Below are 19,398 nucleotides of genomic sequence, written 5' to 3'. Positions count from 1 at the left end.
GTTACTGGTTTTAATGGGATTATGGAGTTAATTTTGAAGGAGAAAGTCTTACTGTTGGACTTTACCAGGGAGGATGAGACATGGGGGTGGGGCAGGTGCAGCACTCTCCCATATTTGTGAGCACGAGGTCCAATATGTTGAAGGGTCTAGTGGGTGTATTCACTATTCGGTCAAGGGTGTTTGTGTTTCGAAGTCCAGTAATCTCTGTGTCTGTAGATTTAAGGCAGTGTGGAATTCCCAATCTGTAGAAGGGTAATTAAAGTCTCCCATAAGTAGGGTTTTAGGTTGGATGGTAGGTGTTTCCAGTAGGTCCAAATATAAATTGTGAGCTTCTTGGGACATTGAGGGTGACCTATAGCTTGTTTGGATATGGTATGGGATTTTGTCTATTGGGATTTGCACGTGGAAGAACTCCAGCACATCATCCTGTTTGCCCACCTTATGTGAGGTAGGTGTTGTGTGCATGTAGTTTTGACAACCTGATGTGGACTTGTATGTGAGAGTTTAGCCTCCATTGTCATTGTGTAATTAGACCTCTTTCATACTGTGGCTGATTCTTTAAGGATTAAGTGGTTGTCAGTAAACATGAAACAAATGCTATATTGTCTCAAGATGCCCATATCCACCAAGATGGCTACAGACACAGTGGTGTATTGGGGTTACAAGGCTATTAAGGGTGCTTTAATGGGCCAGATTAAGCTAAACTGTACTAAATTCTACTAACTTTAATGTTTACACAATACTGAATTCTACTAAATCTGTAAGTATTGCCACTTGAGACTGAACTAGCTGCTCTAAGCTTGTTGGGACACAGGGTCTTTAAACTAAATTGCTACTTTACAAATTACAGTTTTTATGGACCATTCTACAGTGAAAATTTGCTTTCTAGGTGTTTGCCACTGTACAAGGCATTGCTAAGCCACACAAACATGCAAAATTTATAGCAGCACAGAAAAAAAAAAACAAAACTAAATAATGCGCCCTCTGGTCAATTAAATGACTATACTATGAGTCCTGTGTATTTTCTAACTCAGGTAAACCAGGCAGACACCTCCTACCACAAGATGAATAAATCTAGTCCTCTTGATATAAAAAGACAGTAGAAGAGACCCACAAGTGCAATGTTAATTCAAACCACTTAAAGACTAGCTGGAAATCCCTTGCTGAAGGTAATTTTAAGACAAAAACAGTGAGAAGAACAGCATGTTTTACACAAACATTCAAAGAAATCCACACACAAAAGCAGGAAGTCACTCAAAATAACTTATTTGCGACTTAGCAATCAAAAGTACTTTATTTTGCTTGGATGGCACTGGATACAAATAAAACACTTCTAGAACGCAGGCTGCGACTGCAAGATTTGCTGAGCTCCATGAAAATGAGCAGGAGACAGTATGCAGGAATGGAGTTTTACTCAAGAACAACATTGGTTTTCTGGGTGGGGACTCAGTAGCATGGGAGTGGAAAACAATGGGTGGGAATAGTACATAAATAGCTTATACAACAGTCAACACCAATGAAAGATGGCAGGGAGGGGCTTTGAAAATCAGATAACCAAAAAGTTGGAGGGCAGAGACACAGCCTTATAAAACAACAACAGCAGAAGGGTGGGAGGGTTTGGAAACTTTCAAGGAACAAGCAGGTTAGCTACAAAGGCTAGAAATCAAATAAAGGCAATATTGGAGCTCTTTCAGAAGCTTTAGGTTAATGTGTTACTGGGGAATGGGGCAAACACAGAATGCAAGCAGGTAAATGATAAGCAGAATATAAAAGCACTGAAACACCAACTGCAGCAGAGACAATTCCCTCACTGTTGAACGTCTACTACAGTTTAAGGCAACAGACAATGTAGAAACTTACAAGTAACACTGTTTAAGGAAAAATGCAGTAAATAAATGATTAAAGGCACAAATCTGGTAGTAGCAAGCAATTCTGACACAACTGTGAATTAAACTACAAGACTTTGGCCCAGCAGAGATTAAAATGCAAACATATAGCTTTTACATGTAATTCTACTTGTGGAAATAGACGTGCAGAATAATTCAGAAACACAATTTTCCCACAACTGCTAGTTAAAATAGAAGACTAAGGTCCCAGAACAAACTAAAAAATGCAGGTAGATGGAACAGAGCTGAAAAGTACAAAACAGTATTACCACACAGGTCACAAGTGCACTTACATATTTAAACAGAATTGAAATAATTAAAATAACTTAATTCTCTTTCCTTTTTTTGAAAAGCTTGTTACTCAAAGTTCCACATCTCCAAGTTTTGGATAAAAGACACTGGGTGGGGATAGCTCTCTGCTGGAAATAGAAATTAGCTAGAGAACTATCCAGTCAAATAAAGGCAATATTGCAGCTCTTTCAGAAATTCAGCTTAATGTGTTAGTGGGGGATGGGACAGACATAGAATGTAAGCAGGTAAAAGATGAGCAGAATATAAAAGCACCAAAGCACAAACTGGAGCAGAGACAATTCTCTCACTATTGAACTTCTACTGCAGTTTAGGGCACCAGGCAATGTCAAAATTTACCAGTAACACTGTTTATGGAAAAAATGTAATAATGAATGTTTAAAGCACAAATCTGCTAGTAGTATATGGTTCTGCCACAACTGTGAATTTGTGAAGAAAACTACAAGCCTTTAGCCCAGTATGTTTTAAAGTACAAACAGATAACTTTTACAAATAATTCTACCTGGGGGAAATAGAAGTGCAGAACAATGCAGAAACACAGTTTTCCCACAACTGTTAATTAAAATACAAGACTAAGGTCCCAGAACAAACTAAAAAATGTAACTGGATGGAAGGGTCTATATTACTAACTTGAATGAACTGAAATGTGAATACCGTTTCATCGACACATATGGTAAGCGAACGGCCACATCAATCCATTGGCTGTTATTGTAAATTTGCCTTTTTCCCCACTGTAGTGCAATCTCAGAGTTAGTATATTTAGTTAGGTGGGTGTGGGGGGCACAGCCCCTTACTTTATAATGTTTGTACCGGTGTGTTGTGTGAAGTTGTCCTACTGATTTTTTTCCCTAGGAAAAAAATCGGTGATGTGGCCATTCGCTTACCTGTGCGTTCGGCACATATGTGTCACTGAAACGGTATTCACATTTCAGTTCGTTCGAGTTGGTAATATAGACCCAGATGGAACATAGCAGAAAAGTACAAAGTAGTGTCACCACACAGGTCACAAGTGCACTTAAACATTTAAGCAGAATTTAAATAATTAAAATAATTTAATTATCTTTCCTTTTTTGAAAAGCTACTTACTTACAGTTCTACAACTCTCCAAGTCTTGGATAAAATACACTGGGTGGGGGTGGCACTGTGCTGGAAATATAGGTTAGCTAGAGATCTATCCAATCAAATAAAGGCAATATTGGAGCTGTTTCAGAAATTTTAGCTTAATGTGTTAGTGGGGAATGGGGCAGACACAGACTGCAAGCAGGTAAATGATAAATAGAATATAAAAACACTGTTGGCACAAACTGGAGCAGAGATAATTTTCTCGCTATCAAATGTCTACTACAGTTTAAGGAACCAGACTACGCAGAATTTTAGCAGTAACAATGTTTAAGGAAAATTGCAGTAATAAATGATTAAGGCACGAATCTAGCAGTAGTACACACAGTTCTGCCACAACTGTGAATTAAATTACAAGATTTTGGCCCAGCAGGATTTTAAATGCATACATATAGCTTTTACAAGTAATTCTACTTGTGGAAATAGAAGTGCAGAATAATGCAGAAACACAATTTTCCATGAATGCTAATTACAATACAAAACTAAAGTCCAAGAACAAACTAAAAATGCAATCAGATGGAACAGAGCAGAAAAGTACAAGTTAGTAAAACCACACAGGTCACAAATGATCTTAAATATTTAAGCAGAATTAAAATAATTTAATTCTCATTCCTTTTTTTGAACAGCAAGTTACTCAAAGTTCCACAACTCTCCAAGTCTTGGATAAAAGCCGTAACACTGCTTATAAAATGTTATGAAATGTTAATTGTGTTACAAAATGCTAATTATTTAGAGTACAGGGCTATTGAAACAAAAAGCACATGGTGGTACTTGGGTCTATATTGGAAGCGCGAACGCATAGGTTGTCGAATATGGCATGATAGACACCGATTAAGCGAACTGCAAGTACACTGAATGCCGGAAACCATGAAATTCGAAATCCTGATTCGGCATAGTTGGCTCTTCTGCTGTATAGCTCTGTAAGGTAAGTGTACGATAGTTACGTGCCTTAGGGTTAGGGTGCGGGTTAAGGTAAGTGCATAGATAGTAATGTATGTAAGGGTTAGAAGTAGGGTTTGGTTAAGTGTATGTGTGTGGATTATTTATTTTGTTTGGGTATAGCTTATTAAGGTTAGTGTGCGATAGTTACTGACCTTAGGGTTAGGGTGCGGGTTAAGGTAAATGCATAGAAAGTAATATATGTAAGGGTTAGTGTAGGTTTAGAAGTAGGGTTTAGGTTAAGGTATATATTTGGTTTATTTATTTTGTTTGGGTGGGTAGTATGTAGTGAGCGGTGTAGTGGGAAGTATGTTTTGTTTTTGTTAGTGGGTGGAACAGTGTTGGCCAAACAAAAGAATTCGGTGATGTGTATTTCTGTGTTTTGAGGTTTCAGTGAATTGTACATTTGCGTAATAGGTGTCGATCATGCTGTATTCGACAACCTAAGCTTTCACGCTTATAATATAGACCCTAGTACTCTTCCAGGTGAAGAGTGATCTTGGAAATGGTCTGGTGGTAGGGATTGAAGATCTGCTAAGGATGGCATCATGCATTTATTATAAATATGAGCTACACCTATACAGGGAAAATGAATGTTAGCATAAATGTGATTGGTTCTAAATAGTACTTAAAGGTGGTGAAAGCTGTCTCACTATATATCTAAAGAATGCACGGGGAAAAGAGGTATGCATACTTAATGAAGTATAGACAGCAGTGGTGGGTAGTAAAAAAATTGATATACATGTCCAGGAGGGATGTGCTAGGTAAGCATGGGGCCACCCACCACCATGTGCTTAATGACATGCTGGATCATAGGTTCATAGAAGGTTACTATGCTAATGGCCCTAGAACCCTTACAAGCCTAGCCATATTTATCCCGAGTTGCCCCAAATGTGGGTCGTTAAGTGAGTGACGTTCACAGAGGTAAGGGTCTATGGTAATTAATGCTAACTTCCTCTGTCCAGGAGGGACATGGGCACAACCCCAGGAGTGAATTTGTGGTCACCCATCCATTGATCTAGGTTGCGTTTGAAAGGGTCAGGGAAAGGCTCTGTTTCACTTGAATTGGAAGCATGTTCCAGAGAAGTGGCAGCCTCTGGGAGATGTATCTATCTCTTCAGCATGACCTAAGATGATTATATCCCTACCCCATGATCAAAGGTGAGCATTAATCTCTGTATCTTGTGTTTGTGAGGGAAACACCTTAACCATTATATCAAACCCAAGCCATGAGGTAAGGGAAGGTGGTTAGTTAAAGGTGACTGGAATGATCAGACTTTTATGAAGGGGAATATGTACCTGGGCAGCTATGCTACCTTCAGGGAAAGATCACAGGAGAGCACATGTGCTCCCAAGGGATAAGTCTTACTGGCCTACAGTATTTATGGCTCTTTTTTGTGAAATGTCTGAATTTCATATTACAACCTTCCAAAGAACACAAAGGTTAGGGGAGCAATGAGCTGAATCTCTATAGGATCAAAAGAAGGAGGGTGAGTAGTTATATCAGAAGAGATGTGAGGCTGGTAGAGAATATTTCTCAATCAAAGCTGATAACAGTTATCTGCCTGGGGCCATGTTTGGGTAAAGTCACAGCTGGAGCCACAGCCCACATAGTCAAAAAGCCACTTTGTTTTAAAATGGCTTCTGTATATTTTCAAATGCATATATCTGTCATGCAAAAAATGCCTGATGCAATATAAACAAAGGGATTGAGCTAGCCTGATATGTGATGAAAGCTCTGGATAAGGGTACATACATGTGTGTGTGTGGGGTGGGCAATAATTATGAGCAAAGGCCCGAAGGGTAACAGACTATTAGATGTACTGGTAGAAGGGTGTGTCATGTATGCAGAGCTTGAAGGAGGACACTACAACATTTAGGGAATGATCAGGGGATATTAATGTTAAAATGTTGCGGTTGAAGGAAGAAAATTGGACAGTACAGCTAGTGGGATGGATGGGCTATGCTGTATAAGGAGAACTAGGTATAGGGAGGAGGGCTGCAGTTGTTGTGAGGCTGGGACACAGACGAAATCAGGTTTAGTGAAAATGGGAAAAAAGCAGTGGGAATGGGAGGGCCTAGCCTAGGGATGGGAGGAATTACCAGGCCAGAATGCGGAATGATGGTCTGATTTAGGATAGTGGAAGGGAAAGATAATCAGTAGGAGAAATGGTGGAGTAGAGGCAATATAGAATTAGCCTGAAGGTAGGTGAAGGGGACTTCTGAGCAGTGTCAGCAGCTTTCTCAGAAGGTTGAACTTTTGAGGCAGTACTTCATTCCCCAGGGCAGTGGTACGGTGGTAGTGTCAAATCCAGTAGCTGCTCTATGATCTGCTGAACATTTATATAACAATAAAATGAATTAATTGTGAATTTTTGCTGATGATGTAATAGTGTACTGAAAATGATGTCAGGGATCCCACTTACTTTAGCTCATTGTATTGGGGCGACAGTAGATAGAAGGGGGGAGGAGAAAGGGAGACCCAGGTACTGAAGACAAGCAGTGCAGCTCATGCATGCAAATAAGAGGGAGAGAGTATTGGGCAAGCTAGGAGGAGGTGGAATACATATGACCTTTTCACAGGAAGTGAACCTAAGGTGCAATGAGGGAACTGAGTTTAGGAAGAGATGCAGGCAGATACGGGATTAGATTTAATGGAATGTGGGAGGAGATTGTATGTGAGAGCTGGAGAGATATGAACAGTGTGCAGTATATGGGTACATGATAGGAAGCTGGGTAAAAGAAGGGAGAAAGAGGTATTTAAGGAACTATTATGGCCCAAATAAATATGATGTTAGTGTTCTGAGGGAACTTAATCAGGAGATGGCTAAGCAAAGGATGTAGTGATAGTGGGTTACAGATAGACTGGCTGTTTGCGAGGAAGAAAAACATCAAGAAAATAAGAATATTATTGAGGGCAGAAATAGAAGTGAGTGGGTTACCAGATGGGTGGTGGGCTTTAGAGGGAAAGAGCAAATTATCACCTTTACATGGGACTAAAGTAGACAGAAAAGCAGAATTGACAATATACTTTTCCAGTAGTGGAAGTAAGGAAGGTGGAAGTGTGAAATATGTCTGACCAAGCAGCTACAGGAGAGAAGGCAGAGGGGCAAAACAATTGTAGAAAAGATGAGTATGCAGATGACAGTATTGGCTTGGAAAGGAGGGAGAGAGATGGTCAGTTTATGGGTATGGCTAAAAAGACAGTGGTGGAAACAAGCAAGGAAAAGAATGGGAAGTGGTCAAGGTGGTGGGAAGGGGTGAATAATTTAAATTAAAGCAGAGAAAAAAATGGAGGATGAATGGGACTGTATGGAAGTAAGCAAATAAAATGAGATTATATGGAAAGAAGGAAGGAAAAGGGAGACAGTAGAGGGAATTAGAATTAAGATAACTGGGACACCTAGCTATGGAAAGATAGGTTGGAGTTGGGGGTTGGCATAATGGTCAAGGTGTTTGCCTCATAGATAAAAGGTACAGGGTCTGATTCTCACCTTTTGTCACTGTCTGTTATTTGCTAGGTATGCAATAGTCTGCAGACTGATTGCCTAGTATTATCTGCTATGAACCTTTAAAGTAGGGAATGATGCTTGGAAGAAATTTTGGGAACAATTTAAAGGCATTACATATGCCTGGAACGACCTGTGGTAGGTGGACTCACTTGTTACACAGACATTGTCTATCTTAAAGGGACTGTAAAAAGAAGTGGGGCACAGCATGAGTGTTGGAGTTGTGGGAAGAAAAGTGTAGGACTGCTATACCTAGTATCCGAGTGAATGCAAATTAGAAAGGTATGGTAGTTTATCATCAAAGCAACAGCAAACAGCTGTACTAAATTTACCAAAGCAACAGCAACCAGCATTTGAGGTATGGTAATTTCCATGGCGGTACTGGAAGGGAAAGAAAGGATTCCCTGAATGTAAATATAAAAGATGGGTTTCTAAATAGATGAGAATCAGAGTATAGTGGGGGACAGGGAAGGGTCTTAGGAAATTTAAATGAAAGGAATATATGTGGGACTGGATAATAAACTGGAAATGGGGAGGGAGTTGAGAGAATATGCATGAAAGGGGAATGAAGTAAACAACTGAAAGGCATTGTGAGGGATATAAGAGAAGAGGAATTGGGTGGAACTTTGAGAATGACTGAGGAAATGATTAGCTAACGGAAGGGTAATTAGATGGGTCAAACTTTGGAATAGAAGGTAGAATGCTAGCTTGGAAAATAGGTATTGTGGAGGAAAACATAAAATGTGAACCATGGAAGTGAATTTTTATTATTAAGTCTGTAAAGATCAATACAATGATTAAACAGTAAGTTAACTTCTCAGCTGTTCCTGATATATCATTTCTATTATAAAACAGTGTGCAATGATTAGCTGTTATAGCAGTGCTTGCTTTTAATGAATATGCATACTAGAAAATCTCTTATTCTGACAGAATGCTTGATGGCAAATTATACAGCAAGCATAATAAAGTGGTAACTGATACAGTGGTATGTGCTTAGTCTGGTTAGATCTATCCTAATCAGGTATAAAATAAGGTATCAAACTCTGCGTAACAAAATGCTACTGCAAATGCTACTCTTGATATAGTTCACATGACTTTTTTTTAAATGAGTGCTTTGCATAACATGGCACATCTCTTTTCTGTTAAGCTAATGCTAACAAATGATTGTATACGTAGACACATATATAAATATTTATATATGTTAAAATAGCCATTTATAGAACTCTGGTACTTTTACTACTTCTTGTTTGCAGCCAAACACGTGAAGTTTAGATATTTATAAGGCAACTATGTCAAATGAGTGCTTTAACTGTGCCATAGTCTTGACCAATTTCTACTACATTGTCCCACTGACTCTGGAGCCGACTTATTACTATGATGTAATGACATTCTTAATAGCAAATTACATGAAGTCATGAGATTATTTTCAGAAATATTTAAGACATTTAAATCAATTATACATCACTGCTGCTGCTACATCAGTGTTGCCAAATGGATAGTCAAGCTTTCATCTCCTAACATCAGGAAGGAGTTGATTTATGATACCTCAAGAAGAGATGTGTCTGAAACTCAGAAGTTAGAATTCAAAAAGGTTGAGATAAGGTATCTGGCAGACACAGTAGCTCTACATATCCAGTTAATATAAAACCACTGAACACCAAATGGCATAAATCAAACCATTATGTCAGAAAAAAATCTGTACACTAATATGGTAAGATGTTTTGTTTCACATGATTCTGACACAAAGAATTATGTCAGACTGATGGCACAGAGACAAGGTGTACAGCTGTACCCTCACAACCCAAACTCTAGAATGGACTTGGGTAGCTGGTAGGGCCAGATGGGGAAATAGCAAGAAGTGGATAATATCCTGCTGTCTTCCTGCATAGAAAGGAAGAGAAAGGGTCTCACGTGCCATTGCATATCACTTCTCGTAGGGGGATAAAGTTTCTGACTGGCTACTGCTACATGACTGCTCCCTCCACCTATCCAATTCCTCCATGCAACAAGGCTGAAATGCTGACATTCTGAGCATTTGGGGGACCCATGTAGACAAAGGATGTGATAGAGATTCCTGGAAAGAGATACATGAGCACCCAGGGAAGGTGAAATGTAGGTGTAGGAATCAGCTGGAGTATTAGTGATGGTTCTGGTGGGACCTCAGAAAATGTGAGAAAAAGGCTTCTGACACACAAAATTCCATCTACTTAGTCTTATGTGACTATTCTCTGTGCACAGCTTACAATCTACTCCTCATGTGGGGATTGCCCCCTTTATTGCTTGATTTAACTGAATATGTGAAAAATTTGCGCTCAGTTTTTCATGTTTCAGAATTCAAGACTTGGGATACTGTTACAGTTTCACAAATATCCTAAAACAAAAGTGATATATTTCACATATAGCCAAATAGGCAGCACAAACTGTACCAAAACCTAAACTACTTATTTAACACTTCTCCACAGAAAATAATTAGGCAAATGAAAAGTATTGCATATCACCTTTTTAAAAATCACTGGATGCAACAAATTTGCACTCCATAGCTCATTAGGTTTCTGCTACTTCACATATTCATCCCCTGCTATGCCTTCAATTAACACAATACACTTGCAAATACACATCAAACAACTTTAGATTTTAGGATTCTGACATTCGCCCTTCAGTGCTTTCAGATATTTTGGATTCAAATTTTGCTGTACGATTCCTCTTTTCAGCACATTTTCCAAACTGAGTGTAATTTTGAGTGATATTTTAGGGGGAGTCAACAAAACACCTAAATCTCCCATATGGGAGGCTTTGTACTCAGCCCCTTTTCTAACCCTAACAGCTTGGACATCACTGCATCATGTGATAAAAATAAGATCCACTCAAAATGAGTTTAACATTTGAAAAACATGCAATCAGATTGCATCTGTCATTGTTTCCTGGAAAAACATTCCAAGTGCCTTATTTCCTTTTGCTCTGATACTTTTTTTCACTTCCTTCCCAATGAAAATTGATTTTATGAGAAAGATAATTTTAGTGAGATGCTTTAACTAACTCCCTGTGGGTGAGGACTCTACAGGCATCCAGTCAACAGCACCGTGCTGTTCTGAATGTAATTGCTTAATTGCTGACTTACCAAATTAAAGTAAAGAAAGTCATGATTCTTTAAGTTAAAAGATGGAATCCTAATGTCAAAGGGCAGTGTTTTATATGTTGTGCTAATGCAAAGGTAGCATTCTCTGAGGCGATGCAGTGATTTCTAGCTAAATATAACATGTTCAATGTGCTGCAGGAAGAAGGGGTACAGACTTTGCTCCCCATAACAGAATTAAGGGGCTTGACAATTGTTACTTAGGTTTTGTTTCAAAATCAGGAAGTTTAGCCATGATTTGCATGTAACAAATAGCATTTTTATTTTATTACAGTTGAAAGATCTGTCTCATTTTAATTGTATCAGTCTTGTGTTAAAGATTGTACTCCATTCATATTCTGAAATTCTGTCCTGTTCCTCATAAGGATTTTATTTTGTATTAGGGACACTAAATAAAATCCTTGTCTTCTAGCTCAGAATAGGCAGACACCATGTATCTATCCTCATCAGCTGCCCCGGGACTTTTGGGGGGAGAAGGGGTGGTGGTGTCATTCCGAATAGTCCATTGTGGACAGTAATTACTGACAGACTGACTGCATTGCTTTAGGAGCATGACCTTTATATCCTTACACTTTTTAGTTTAAGCTCAATTCTCCCTTTTCCCTTTAATCTTTACTTGGGTAACTGGGTAAGTGAACTAGTCTATTTACTATTTTCAATCATGTAATGTCCTTCCATCTGTTTAAATGGTATTACTTCTTCAGATAGGACAAACCTGGGAAGAGGCTCAGTGGTGATTTCACAGTGCTAACTTTTAAACTACTCCAATGTTACACAGAGGATGGCTGTTAACGCCTAGATAAATATGGTCCAGAATAACTACTGGTACATATGATAAGAGATGGACACACAAAACAAGTTTTAACTCTAGTCTTGCCAGCAACTCCACGTTCCACTCACAAGTTTGAAGATCTGTTGGAGAAACTGGGTCATTAAATATTTAGAAGCAAAGTTTTCTTATCACTGACTGTAACATTAACCCTTGGTGATAAAGTGCCTAAGACAAACTGTCTCATTGCAGATTTCAATCTCACACAACTGTAGACATGCATTTCAGACTCAGACTTGCCATCCCTAACCACTCCTACATGGACTTTGTCATTATGAATAGGACCATTAGGGTACAAAGTACACAGAGTTGATCCTACTTTACTAACGGCCTGGAAAAAGTCTCAAATCCTCCCCCTCCCCGTTTATTAATTACAAAAATCCACATTTCCTTGTAAGCATTTTCTCCTTTGCTTCTAGTGGATGGAGGTTGATTCTCTATGACTTAGATACTCTGATCTTGAAATACACAATTGTGCTGTGGCCCTGCTCAAGGCCACATGTATCTTTATTGTCATAACAAGATAAAGGCAAGCAAATGGATGTCAATGACTTAAGGAATTGAAGCAGCTTCTCAGACTCTGGGAGAAGACATGGATGAAGTGGAAAAGTGAATGACTTGAGCGAAGGGAGTCAATTCACACACCTCAGAAATATCTGCAGAGATGATATAAGACTGCTACCACTCCATGGAATAGAACCATTCTCTGACCTTGACAAAGGCATTCTCTGCAGAGGATCATGAAATGCTCTTCCAAATACCATTAGAAGCTACATTTGCATCTTGTACTTGTGAGTTGTTCTGAAGCTAAGTCAATGTCATTGATGTAACATCCAACACAACTCCCTTCACTACTGAAATCCCTCAAGATTTTAAAAGGAGCCCACTGTTTCTTTCAATTTATATCAGTTTGTTGACAGCAGATCACCTAAACTATAAGCAAGCATGTATATGGATTGACCAGTAATGTTCCGATCTTCCACTTGTCTCAAGTTGCTATGGTGTACTGTCTGGCTTTTGCCACACTATCAGTAATTCAGCTATATGAAAACAGAGACCACACTATTCAGTACTCTGGGAAAAGTTAAAGTGCCCCTGAAGGGGCACAATATGTTCAGATGGCTCTTTACTTCAAGTGATGTCTAACTAGAGATCAAGTTTGATTAATTCCTGTCTTCCATTACTATAACGCACACTCTGTAAATAAGGTTGCAAGGTCAATAGCTCATGCCAAACCTGCAATAGCACTAAGTCAGAGAGAATATGATATTTAAGACTCAGTTCTGGTTTTACCTGGTTAAGAGTTAAATAAAAGGAAAAATAAACCAAAGAAAAACAATTCCCAAATATCTGTCGGGTGTTTAACATTTTTTGTTAACAAACAAAAACAAGAACACCTGAGATGTTAATACTAATACTTATTATGATCGTACTAAAGCAAATCAATCCAAAAAGAGATAGGTGATATCAGAGGCACATCTGGAAATGATATATTTTCAAGAAGTGAAAGACAAGTCGAATACCAGAAACCAGTATCCTGGGGAAGAAAATATAGTCATATGAAAATAAGTTAAGAAACAAAGATGAGAATGAAATAGGGTTAGGAGAGGAGTATACAGGGCAATGTATTTAGTAGATTAACAAGAAAATGAGTGACATTAAAGTAAATAAAAAACAAGAATAAAATGGAAAAGTGTACAGAAATAAAAATACATGTGGTGACACCGAGAGTAGAAAACCACACTAAACTTAAGGAATTAATAGACATTAAAGAAGCAATACTTACCATCCAAAAATGCAGAACATGTATCTAAGAAGATATCAGTATTAGCAGATCATAAAAAATGGGGAACCTGGAAGACAAAAAAAAAAGACGGATTCACCATAAAAACATGGATGAGGCTTTCAAAAGCACATGCAGGACTGAAGTTTGGGACAATAACTGTAAATGCAATTTATAAAAGGACAAAAAAAGGAAACCAGAAGTATATAATTTTAACTGTATATCATGACAACATATAACTTTAATACAAGATTCAAATCCAATTAACCCTGAAAACATACATTATAAACTATCCCTATGGCATATGAGGTCTTCTGCTGAGTCGTTAAACTAAGATATTTTTGTTGTTTTGTTATTAAAAAAACAGCAATACATGCATCTCTCTATCTGTCTGTCTATATAGCTATCAATTGCTGTGGCTTTCTGCTGATTCCAGATCCATCCACTGATATGTAATAACTCTTCAGTGTTGTGCCACACTTTGCCTTTACATATACCAGTACTTCTGCTACATTTGTACATTAGTTGCAGAGAGTTTGCAGTTTTAACTACTTTTTAGTGCTGGTGTTTTTGCCACTGTATTTAACTGTTGAGCTGAATCCAAATCCACAGACAGCTGATTACTCCACATTGCTGTGTTGCCCCTTGTCTTGAAAAATACAGGTGCTGATTTTACAAGTGTGCATTATTTGCAGAGTGCATTCTTATCAATTTTACAATGCATTTGTTGTTTGGCAATGTAATTTGTTGTTAAATGTTTGTACTTCTGATTATTCTAAGTGTTCACTGTTTGATTTACTGTTTAACTTGGTTATTTACTTCACATTAGGCTTCATTTTAGTGGTTTAAAATTAGAAAGGTTAGGTATTGCTCTATAGTGAGGGTAGAGTGTAACCTGGTCTTTTCTGTGCTGAGAATTATTGAGGAAACCTTAAGGCGTGTTTGTTCTGATTGGCCAGTGGGCTATTTTAATTGTTTAGTGTTTTAGTCTGACTGTCTAAAGTATGAATGCTTGGCAACCATATCACTGATTGCAGAGGCTTTCAGCTGAAACCAGACCATTCTAATGCTAGCTAAGTACTTTACATCACAGTTTTACTATTTATCTTGAAACTTGCCAGTATGGATGCAATTTTTGCATATTTGTGCATTATGTGCAGAGTTTTTGCACTTTTAACTACTGTTTCGTGCTGTTGTATTTACCACTGTATTTGACTGAATTGAATCCAGATACATCAACAGCTAAATAATTAGTCCACAGTGCACTTTTTAGTTTGATGTATTATTAGTGCTGCTTTTATATTTGTGCATTATTTGCAGTTTTGTACTCATCTATTTTAAAGTTTGTTTGTTTTTTGCCACTGTAATCAACTTTGAGTTTCTGTATTTCTGCCCATTTCTAAGTGTTGTCTGTTTGGTTTACAGTTTAACTTGGTTATTTACTCCACTTTGGACTTCATTTTAGCGATTTAATGTTGGAAAAGCTAGGTCTGCCTCTAGTGAGAATAACGTGTACCCTGGTCACTTCTGTGTGGAGAATCACTGAAGAAACCATAGAGCGTGGTTATTGTGATTGGCTAGTGGGGTATATTGTTGGCCCTAGGTGTGCATGTGAGTGTGCCTTCTGTGGAAGGTTGGGTGCCGGGCTGGCAACTCGACACTGTAAAACTCCACTGCATTTCAATGTGCGGACAAGGTGATCCGCTGTGGCGACCCCTAACCGGGAAAAGCCGAAAGAAATAGAAGAAGAAGAAGATCATTCCATATAAAGTTGTAGCATTTGCATGATGCTGCTCATTGTGCAGCAACAGTCCTCAGTGTCCTGTATAGATGCAGGCACTCAGGATCTCAATTTCCCTATAACTCTATCCCAAAGAGTTCCTGAGCATGTAGCTGCTTGACTATCACCAGGTTTGCTGGAAGAGATTAGACTAAGATTGTATTTCTTACCCAAATAGCACTGTAGCAAATTTGTTTTCCCTCACAGTGGTTACACAAACAGGAACAAAGAATCCCTCGTTAGTGTCCCCTTGTGGCCCACTACATATATATATATATATATATATATATATATATATATATATAGAGAGAGAGAGAGAGGGAGAGGGAGGGAAAGAGAAAGAGAGATACATGAAACCACACAGCTGCACTGTCCTACTGTTTGTGCATCAATCAATCATTCTGTGTTGTGCAACCTATAAGTGAGGGCATGGTATAAGTCCAAAGATGTCATTGTGCCATTGTACTAGTCACTGAATACAATGCCTCCTTCTGTATGTACTCGACCAGGCATATGTAACAATTGGAGCATCGACAGAGGTTCCTCACAAAAAGAATACATTGGTATCATGTCCTGCGCAGACTGTCTCAAAGCCTTATCAATGTACTTGGTCTCATACACACTGCTGAGAGGTGATCTAATCCTGCCACAAGACATCCTCTGAGCCAGCCCTTACAGATCTGTTGCACATCCACAAAACAAATAACATCAGAAACACCCATTCTAAGGGCTTGAATGTCATCTGCAAGTATGACATTTTGGAGGGACAGGTATGTTTCACAGAGACTACCCCTTCTCTGGAACAGGCTGCCCATTCATGTGAGGAAGAGATCCTCTCTACACTTCAAGTACAGCTTGGATCAGTGAATAGAAAATCATAACTTTACCCCTAGTCTGTTACCTATGTCCCTATTACAAAGAGGAAGCCTATAAATGCTTGACCACTCATACCCAAGCTATACCCCCTCTAAGCAGTAAAAGAAACTCACCACTGAGCGAAGCAACCTTGGATAAAAAGAGCTGTATACAAGAGAACAAAAACCAAGGATGCACCAACAGCTATGTAGAAATCCAAAAATTATCAGCAGACAAATCCAAAACGACAACAGCCAATGATGTATTCCACTTTTTATTGACAGGAACAGAATAAAATAGTAAGCGCTTTCACATCCTATGATGCTTCTTCAGACTTCAATAACATTCAGTGAAAAGCCACTCTTTAAATACAGCTTCTTTGCACAGCTTAATCACATAACAAGCAATTACCTATTCATGTTTAAAGTGCCTGTGCCTAAAGAATTCAGTAGTACTTTAAAAGTTGATCACTTAACCCAGCATTATGTGCATAACAAAGTGCAGTTGGAATAACTTTATAAAAGTGTTGTTTCAGCATTATTCATAAAACACATATAAGCCACTCTTTAGATACAGCTTCTTTGCATAACATAATCACATATCAAGCAGTTAACTAATCATATTTAAAGTGCCTGTGCCTAAGGAATTCAATGGTGCTTTAAAAGTTAGTCGCTCAGTGCAATATTATATGCTTAACATAATGCAGTTAAAATAACTTAATAGAGATGTTGTTTCAACATTGTTCATAAAGCACATATATAACAACAAATGTATTTCATCCTTTGAAGTCTTCTTCTGAAAACTCCGTTGAACTTATCTGTCATTGACCAAGTTTTATAAAATTTTGTCTATGTAGATTAGCTTATTAAAAAAATATAAAAATAAAATGTCTAATAGAAAAAACTATGATATCTAGTAAAAAATATATGCCGTTTATAAAATGTCTCTCTAAAGAAAGCACATAAAAAATCAATGTTTTTTAGCAAGCTTATTGTGTCTATATACAAAACTTCAGTGTTTAATTGGTCTGGCTGCTAAGTATGGTTTTAGTGAGATCTTCTCATTTAGACCATGTTTATGGGCTTGCAGCTTAAGGATCCACTTGTTTTCTACTTCCTCTGTTCTATTTTTGGGGTTCCCCAACCTACTTGTCCTATTCACTTTTTCTAACACCCTAAATCTAAAACAATGCGTTAGACCATTTTCTATTACATGTCGTGCCAGTGCATTGGTGGTATTTTCCTTGTTTATAGCATAGATGTGCTCTCTTATGCGTTCACATAACGTTCTATTGGTTTTTCCAACATAGAACGTTTTGCATAACTGACATTGTGCCAAATAGACCACATTTGTAGTTTTGCAATTGGCAAAGCCTTTAAATCTATATGTATGCCCTGTATAAGGGTGTATGAAAGTTGCTTCTTCCGCTATGTATTTACATTGATTGCATGCATTGCAGGGAAAAGTGCCTTCCTTCGATGTCAAAGTAGAGCCCCTATGCATTTGTTCATAACATAGAAGCCTATTCAAAGATTTCATGTTTCTATAACCTATGCTCGGCTTCTCGCTCACTAAGTTCCTAATTTTGTCATCGGCTTTCAATAATCTCCAATTGTCCTCCAAAATTTGTTTTATATGTGTGTTTCTATTGGTGAAAGGAATTATTAACCTATTTTTGGTTTCAGTATTGCTAGTGGTATTCTCATATCTAAAATCATTGTCCCTATTGAAAAACGGGGTACCTTTACCGGCTCTATGTATATTGCCCGTCTTAATGGCTTTCTGCACCTCAGTTTTTTATATCCTCTAGAGACAAAGTTATCTAGCAGTCTACTTTGCTGCTGATAGTAAGTTGTGTCTTGCGTGGTTAGTCTCGATGCTCTAAGGACTTGGTTCTGTACTATGTTGGAATGTATATGTCTGGGATGCATGCTGTTTCGATGTAGAAGGCTATTCCTCCAACAGGACTTCCTATGTAAATCTGTATCAATCCCATTGTTGTCCTTAGTTAACATTACATCCAGAAATTCTATCATCTGATGTGAATATGAACATTCAAAAATCAAGAAATTGGTCGTGCCATTGATATATTCAACAAATTCCATCAACTGTTGTTCAGTTCCCCCCCATACAATAAAAACATCATCCACAAATCTATTGTAGTGTTTGAGACAATGGACATATATCAAATTCTTTAGTACATATGTTGTTTCCCAAAATGCCAATACTAGATTGGCATAAGAATTGGCACAGGGAGTGCCCATGGCTACTCCCTTTTTCTGTAGATAGTAGCCATCATTGTATAACAGAACATTGTTTTCAAGCACTATGTCCAATAATGTCATCCAACAGATGACATTGTTGTTTGTAATGTGGTTCTCAAGCAAAACAGCCTAACATATTCTATTCCTGTAGTATTAGGAATGGATGTAAATAACGATTTTACATCAAGTGTAACAAATAAATCATCCTTTCCAATTGGTGTAGCTCTATTGAGACTTGCTAGGTTCTCAAGGAAATGTTGAGTGTCCTTGAGTATGTGGCTGGTGTTGTTAACTATTGGCTTAAATCTTTTATCTAAATATATAGATAGAGGTTCTGTCAGCCAGCCTTTGCTTGAGACTATCGGTCTCAATGGGGGGTCTGACGGTTGTTTGTGGATCTTTGGTAGTCCTCTAAAGGTGGGAACTAGGGGATTTTCTACTATAAAGTATTTATACATTTCAATATCAATGACATTACTTAGTAGAAGATCATACAGGTGACCATGTACATCCTTGATTATTTTGTTTAATGAACTTCCATCTAGTGGATGATAAGTGTCTCTGTCTGATAGCAGAGACTCTATTTTACTTACATACATCCCTCTATCCATCACAGCAATAGCTCCCCCCTTGTCCACTTTTCTTATTATTATGTCTTCATTCTTCTGCAGACAAAACACTGCTTCTCTTTCATCCCTAGTCATATTAAAAAAATCAGGTTTCACATCATTCCTGCTGTATAGTTCATATAAATCACTTTCACAAGCCCGTTCAAATGCCTCAAGCATCGGATGTTGTGGAGGCATAAATGTTGATGGTTTCCTGAAAATGTTAATATTGCCATTGTCGGCATTACTTGTGGCCTCTCCAAATAACATTTTAAGGCCTATATTTCTTGTAAATAGCTTTATGTCTACAATTATGTCAGCAAAATCTACAAAGCCAGATGGTATGAAACCCAGGCCCTTGTTTAATACTGATGCTTGAGGCAT

At 38.0% G+C, this 19,398-nt stretch overlaps 1 protein-coding gene across 1 annotated transcript in view; it reads right to left on the bottom strand.

Annotated features, from left to right (window-relative positions):
• The window catches only part of LOC122809062 (leucine-rich repeat neuronal protein 1-like), a 479,134-nt gene that overhangs the window by 215,928 nt on the left and 243,808 nt on the right, over window positions 1–19,398 (bottom strand). Inside the window, exon 2 of the mRNA XM_044080277.1 lies at window positions 13,511–13,577. The gene's annotated coding sequence lies outside the window, so the exon portion shown is untranslated. The remainder of the gene's footprint in view (window positions 1–13,510; window positions 13,578–19,398) is intronic.

Source organism: Protopterus annectens, chromosome 8.part0, assembly GCF_019279795.1.
Source record: "Protopterus annectens isolate FY-2018-M chromosome 8.part0, PAN1.0, whole genome shotgun sequence".
Taxonomy (NCBI): Eukaryota; Metazoa; Chordata; order Ceratodontiformes; family Protopteridae; genus Protopterus; species Protopterus annectens.
This window is presented reverse-complemented; position numbering and strand designations above follow the sequence as displayed.